At 35.2% G+C, this 7085-nt stretch overlaps 1 long non-coding RNA gene across 2 annotated transcripts; it reads right to left on the bottom strand.

Annotated features, from left to right (window-relative positions):
* Window positions 1-2853: 2853 nt before the first annotated feature.
* On the bottom strand, window positions 2854-4481 carry LOC118681717 (uncharacterized). Of its 2 annotated transcripts, XR_011395994.1 has the most exons (3): window positions 4104-4181; window positions 3445-4048; window positions 2854-3207 (listed from the first exon to the last, which is right to left on the bottom strand). It is a non-coding gene; the product is annotated as an uncharacterized lncRNA (long non-coding RNA). The 2 variants fall into 2 exon arrangements; XR_011395993.1 differs by having other exon boundaries at window positions 3445-4481.
* Between the last annotated feature and the right edge of the window lie 2604 nt (window positions 4482-7085).

Raw genomic sequence — 7085 nt, 5'->3', positions numbered from 1 at the left:
GTACAGCTAATTAAACATATGTTGTTCAATAATTTGGTGGTTATGAAAATATTTGTATCGGTTACGACTTGCATTTTACCCACTAATGCTTGTGGTAATTATTTTTTAATTTCAGCTGAAAAAAAAACATTCTTAGACGTGTTTCATTTGTGTTTCTATATTTTCGCTTACATGTTCGCATAGGTGTTGATAAGGCGTTTTTTATTGTTGCTGGCTGCGTTCAAATTAACATTTAGCAATTTGTTGTTTTTGACGTTGTGTAATTTGAAATTTGTTTATATCTCGAAACGTTCGTTCACTCTGCTATTGGCAGTTTTCGTTTCTGCTTCGTATTTTTATCTTATAAATAAATATGAATACAAATACAAATGACAACAAATTGGAAAAAACTATTATATGCTATGCCACGCATCGCGTGAGCAGTGGAGCGAGAGGTGGAGATCGGAGACCATTCCTGCTGGGTCCTGAGTTCGTAGGCTGCTCTGCCACAATGTTTTGCAGATTTTTTTCTCACACAATTCACTAAAATCTTCCCCGGGCCCCGGTTTTCACATCGATTTTTGGTTTTATATAGTTTATCATCGTTTATTGAATTAAAAATAAACTACTTCATAATGATGATAAGTCTACCAGAATTTCCCTTTGCTTTGTGCTTGCCGTTTCTGACTTTTTATTTTATATATCATTCTGAATGTATTCAAATCTTTTAAAGACCCTACAATTCGTCTACTCTATATAATTTCCAATAGATTTTATACTGTGATATTGATAACCAAATATTCACACGGCTTATTTTTTATAATTTCCTCACATTGCATCCAACACAGTTGCATAGTTGCGATAAGTTTTTTGTAAATTATGAGTCAAAGTTCTTGTTAATACATCCCTTATTTATAGAATATTAGGTCTTCAACTCAGAAAATTAAAAACAAGGTACATTCAACTCGCATACCTATTGAACTTCTTTGTTACTGCCAAAAAGAACAAAATATATATATTCGAACTCATAAAAAGGTCCCATAAAAGTTGTTATGTATAATTTTGTATGTACTAGCTGCTGGTATAAACAAACATAATTAAATTAACTGAATATTTTTCTTGAAAGAACAAAATGTATTTCGTATTGAGTAAACATTTTTAGTAGCAGATGGAACCAATGTATAAATCAGTGCTTGATCTATGGGCAGCAACCTCGAGCATCGACATAAATCGTGTACCAAAACAATTTTCAATTACAATATACACGTTGGTTGAAAAGTTTATACGCTCGGAATGAAAAAATACTGTTTTGGGTACGAAATATATTTTTTTATTCAATATAATCTTTCTTTACTTTAATACGCTTATTCCAATGATCCTCCAATAATTTTATGCCATCCCTATAGCTTTCCACGAAGGAGTTGTTTCAGGTCTTTGAAGAGGTAGTAGTCGCTGGGAGCCAAATCTGGTGAAAAACGTCGATGCTCAAGCTTCGTTCTTTGATTCGTTGAAATTTGTCAATCTTAAAACACCTTTGTGAGCAGGTGCATTGTGAAAAATCTTTAGTGCTACAAACCAAGTCTTTTATCACGAATTTTTTCATGATCCAAAAGGCTGCAATAATATTCAGAGGTGATTGTTTTACTTTTCTGCAGGTAATCAATCATTAAAATTCCTTTTGCATCCCAAAACACTGATGGCGTAATCTTCTTTGCTGATCGTTGCGACATCACCTGCTTTGGAGCTGAACAACCAGTTTCAGTCCACTGTAAACATTCTTGTTTCAATTATGCATCATGATGGTAGATTCAAGTCTCATCCATAGTTATAAAACAACGCAAGAACTCGGGTTTATTTTGCTTAGTACGCTTTAAATTATGCTGAGAAATTTGTTTACGACCCAGTTTTTGTTGAATTGTTAACGTGTACGGCACTAACTTTCCAAACAGCTTTTTCATATGTAATTCTGTAAAATATGAAGTAGCCGTTTGTGCGAGATGCCTATGGCGTTAGCAATTTCACGCTTAGTCAAACTTGGATCTTCACTAAAAATGTTATGAACTTGCTCAATGATTTCTGGTGTGGTTGCGGTTTTTCGTCCTTCCCGTGGATCGTCTTCAAGCCTAGTACGACCACGTTAAAATTCACTAGCCCAAAATTCAACGGTGAGAAGTCCTTATACTCTTCTAACAATTGTTCATAAATTTTCTTTGCTTTTAAATCTTTCAAAACAAAGAATCTAATCACTGCGCGATATTTGATTTTTTCCATATTAAAAAAATACTCTGACACGTCAACTTCAAATGGCTTGTAAACAAAGAATTAATTGACACAATGACTTGTAACTTTGCATGTGTTCTCACGACAGATGTACCAACTTGAGAAAAAAAATTGAAGCTAGTAGTGCTATTTCTTGGTGAAAGCAGAAACTCTTCCACCAACCTGTAAATTACATACAAGAAAGCGAAAGACGTAATACTGTAGGCGGAGTCAACTGATGGTAATTTTGGCAGTGCGTTCAAAGTGGAATTAAAATCATGCCCAGCAAGGTAGCTGTAAGTTTATGCACACGATGGGGCAATTTAAATTATTCCATTTAAATGTTGTTTAGCAGGGAGTGTGAACCAATTAATTTTTCTATGTATACAATCTGCAATATTCAAAAGGAGAAACTAAACATTGTGTGAAAAAGTTCAATAGAATCACTGAAATTCAAATACAACGATATATAACTTGATTTCTGCGTCCACTCATTTATTCGCCCCTCTGCATTTATTTTTAGCATCGGTGAATATTGATGTAGTCAGGAGAATATACGCAATTAATATCATAAAATAACTTTGACCTGGACTGCCAAAAAAAAAAAAATTCACGTATTTTTATATAAAACTTTATTATCGCCAACAAAATAGGCTCCTACACCAATACAAGTATTTCTACGCTTATTCTAATTTTCCATACATTTGTTATAAGCCTCGGCGGGGATGGCCTTAAGTGCCAATGAATTTTGGTTCTTCAAAGTGCCAATGAATTTTGGTTCTTCTTTCGAAACATTAACCAAAATGTGTTAAGTCAATACATAGCTGATGTTGAGTTTTTCGGCTATTCCTCTGGTGAACAACATTTTCGATGTTTTCATTATTAACAGAGGTGGATGGACGACTCCCACGAGGCAAGTTTTCGATGACTTCGTAGCCGTAATATATTCACTTGTCAGTGTTGACAGAACTGAAAAGGTTTTTATACCATATTAATTACATAAGCGAACATAATGAAACAAAAATAATTCTAAATAACTTAAAATAACAATGAAAGGAGATCTAAAATTCACAAGTAGGATCGAAAACAATATAGTCCAATAACTTTTTAAGAAATTGAAAAATCGTGATTAGCGACCAATAAACCACACCCTGTATCTGCATAGTCCCCACATGTGCACACCAATACATTGGCAAACTTGTATACCTGCAAGTGTGCGTTCGTTTTGCCATACGCTAATGTGTTTGCGTGTGTATTTCCGGTATGGTCTGGTGGGCAGTGTTAACGAAAGGCGGCACATTTACACTTTCGCTTTTAGTTTTTATGCTAAAAAAAACATCTACAACTGTTTATTCTCTCGAAGCACGCAGCACCAAGAGCTAAATCGCCACCAATTTCGTAGCTCTGCACCTAGCTACTCCAGCCAAGAGATATGTAAAAATAGAAATCACAAAACATGATATCAAAATATTCAGAATACAATGTAAAAAGGCTTAATTAATAAACAGCAAAAAAGATAAACAAACAAAGTACAAAAGAGGAAACCAGAAATGCCTGTGTTGAGTTGTCGAATGAAGGTCAGCATGCCTCAGCCCTGCTCTTAGCTTCTACGTTCACTCAATGCAACGTAGCGGCTTGAAGCACATACAAATATACATACCTGCACACCCGTGCTTTTGACAGACAGCATCGGACGGACGGTGTTTGGTACGTTCGGGTCGTTGCCGTCGCCTCTAACCGAGCGAAATCAAATGTCGTTGAACTTTGTTTTTTTTATTGATTTGAAAAAGACGCAAACTTATTTTGTGCACTATTCAAAATAAAATTTTATAATAATAACAGTAACAAAAACTTTTTAGTCGTACTTTAAGTAGATATTGTTAAAATAAATCCGTGCAGTCATAGCTGTTATACAGAATTGGTCATGATTATTACGCGCATGTTGTATGTATGTGTGATTGCAGATACTGTTTCCATTATTGACGCCGCAATACTGCTGGAATTTTACTAATCCCATCTGATCGCGTTTCACCGCATCTTAGCGTCGTTTATTCCATTTCGGCGTTTTCGGCATCTCATTCGGTTGAATTGTTTATTCGCCCCGCCGTTCTGTTGAATTTTTGATTTTGCGTATACCGAATTCCGCCACTTGTTTGAAGTGTTCGAATTTAAATTTCAAGCGCCACATGCGGACGTTAACTCAAAGAGCTTCGTTAAACGGCAGGTTGGATTTTGGTGTGTGTCTATTTAAACAAAACAACAAATAGAGATTTTCAAAACAATCGAACGAATGTGTTTTAGAGTTGTTAATTATCGCATGTTTACATATATACATATTATATATATGTATGCATCGTATTTATGACTATGTTGGCGCAGATAACACTGTGTACTGAACTGCGTTAGATATAGCTTTGGCAAAAATTTATCAAACTGGGCAACCCAATTTTAGAAAAAAATGAACTTTTAGTACGAAGTATTAATATAAAAGATGAGCTTGAAAAGCTGAGTCGATTCAGCCATGTTCGTCTGTCTGCTGCTCATTTGTCGGAATCCCCGTAAATATCAATATGAGAAGGTGTAGAAAGTATTATTATAACTTTGCTTTTTTACCGCCTAAAAACTCTTGAAATAAATTAATATGGTGACTAGTGTAATAAATTTGTTCACAAATCATTTTTAAGTACCATCATATATAGCAGAACTCGCTAGGCTTGTTATGCATACATATGGTACACCTGCCAGTTGATTGGCATTTAAAGTGTTTACAACTTGTGCTAAAGACGTTGAGAAATATGAGCACAAGAGTATTTCTGCAATTTTAACTATTTTTGAACTGAAAACTGATTTTTTACAATATATTATTTGGGTATTTATACAGAAATCGAAAACAGGTAAGTTCATAACAGCTTCACATAACTTAATTGAGTACGTTTTTTTTTAATATATCCTATGGTCTAATAATATAATATATAACGGCGGCCTTATGCAAATATGATATGTCAAAATTTGGTCTTTGCCATCAACTGTTAATTCGTGCCACTTGAAAGGATTACCCGTTGCGTTTTCAGGGTTTAAGTAGAAATGCATACGCATTCGTTTCTTTTATTAATGATTTACTGCAAAGTAATAATGGTTTCATGACCCACATTATGCCATTGAACGATCAACTAGTGAATGTAGATGAATTTGAAAATTTACTCAAATGTTTAAATACGAATATGCAAGCAACTCTTTTTCATAGGATGTATAGCTTTTTATTTTGCAATACTGCAACATACTTTATTTTACAATAGATCTTGAATGTGTCGGTTTAAACTATGTTCAAATTATCGTAATTGTTAGGAGTACTTCTAACTTCAACTTGAACTTAATAAAAAACAAGAAAAAATCCTCTGAAGCTATGATAACCTTCACACCTTCACACAAGCATAGATGGCATTAAAAGCTTATCACTGAAAGAGCTAAAGGCTATATCAAAAATCGAGTTTGAGAAGGGTTTCGAAGGGCTTGGAAGAAGCGCTAGCATAAGTGCATAATATCGGATGGGGACTAGTTTGAAGGTGACAACATTAATGTAGACAAACGAATAAATTTTTTTTACAAAAATCGAAAATTCCCGTTATTTTTTGAATACATCTCGTATATTAAAACAGACGGATGGATAGACGGACAGCCAGACATAGCTAAATCGACCCAGCTGGTCACGCTGATCTTTTAAATATATACTTTATATGGTCTCTGACGTTTCCTTTTGGGAGTTACAATTTTTGTAGTATAAAATTAAAAAGTATTTCCGAATTCATTCACCTTTTGCTTTTCTGTACCACTCTCTATTCTGGAAGGGAATACAACATGTGCTGAAAAGTCCTTGGCGTAACAATGAAAGCATGTTTTTTTCTGGCTTTAATCCTTGAAATAATCGTCATCGTCGTGTAGAGCCTAATTGCTTCGATTTCTCGGTCGTATCACAAGCTGAATGAGTCGGATCATCTTTCTGATGAAGGAACAATGTGGCCTCTTGTATAGGGTGCACAATTTGTGCTGATCCGGCCAGTACTTGGCCGTTGATTACGGTGAGGCAGATTTGCCATAGCACTTAACATAACACTATTAGAACATAAGAAAATTTTTTGATAAAAATTCAGAAATGAAAGCAGATATCGCAGAACTCGCGGCCTTGCTAGCCTTACGCATAATCACTGGACATAGAAAAGGCGGATCCAAAGTCTCGTAATTTAACACATGCGTACAACTTCATTCATGCAAATGAACACGTGTTTGTGTAATGGAAATTAATGAAAAAGTCAAACCTTCACAATTTAAGTCGACGAATATTTGCAAAACTAAAAAAAGTATAAAATGCAACAGTAAAAACATTTCATCTAGCACATGTAATTGATGCTCATACATACACACATACACACACACAGACATTTGGCATTAGTTTCTGCTAGGGGTAACGTATACGCCGTGGAGTGTATGCAAAAATGGATTACGTTAATATGAATTTAATACTGTATTTACGACTGGCCAAGAACGCATGAAAGCTTTGAAGCCAGAAACATTCAAAACAGCATTTTATCACAGAGCGCGTGAGCTCCACGCATGCAATTGCAATTATGTTACGTTCAATTGTGTTCAAACGCTGGTTGGCTGATTGGCGCATTTAAATGGCCGCCGAGTAGTGGCGGTGCCTTGTGCTCCGCACCGGTTCCACAGCCTGTTGCAGCGAATGAGTACGACGCGCAAGGCTAAACGCATTTTACTCAAATAAACAAATCAAAAACTTAATCCACAACATTCACTTTGTCAACACGCACACCTGACACTGTGACCATATATTA

This window comes from Bactrocera oleae, chromosome 4, assembly GCF_042242935.1.
Source record: "Bactrocera oleae isolate idBacOlea1 chromosome 4, idBacOlea1, whole genome shotgun sequence".
Taxonomy (NCBI): domain Eukaryota; kingdom Metazoa; phylum Arthropoda; class Insecta; order Diptera; family Tephritidae; genus Bactrocera; species Bactrocera oleae.
Note: the sequence above shows the minus strand (reverse complement) of the source record. Positions and strands in the feature narration are given on the sequence as shown.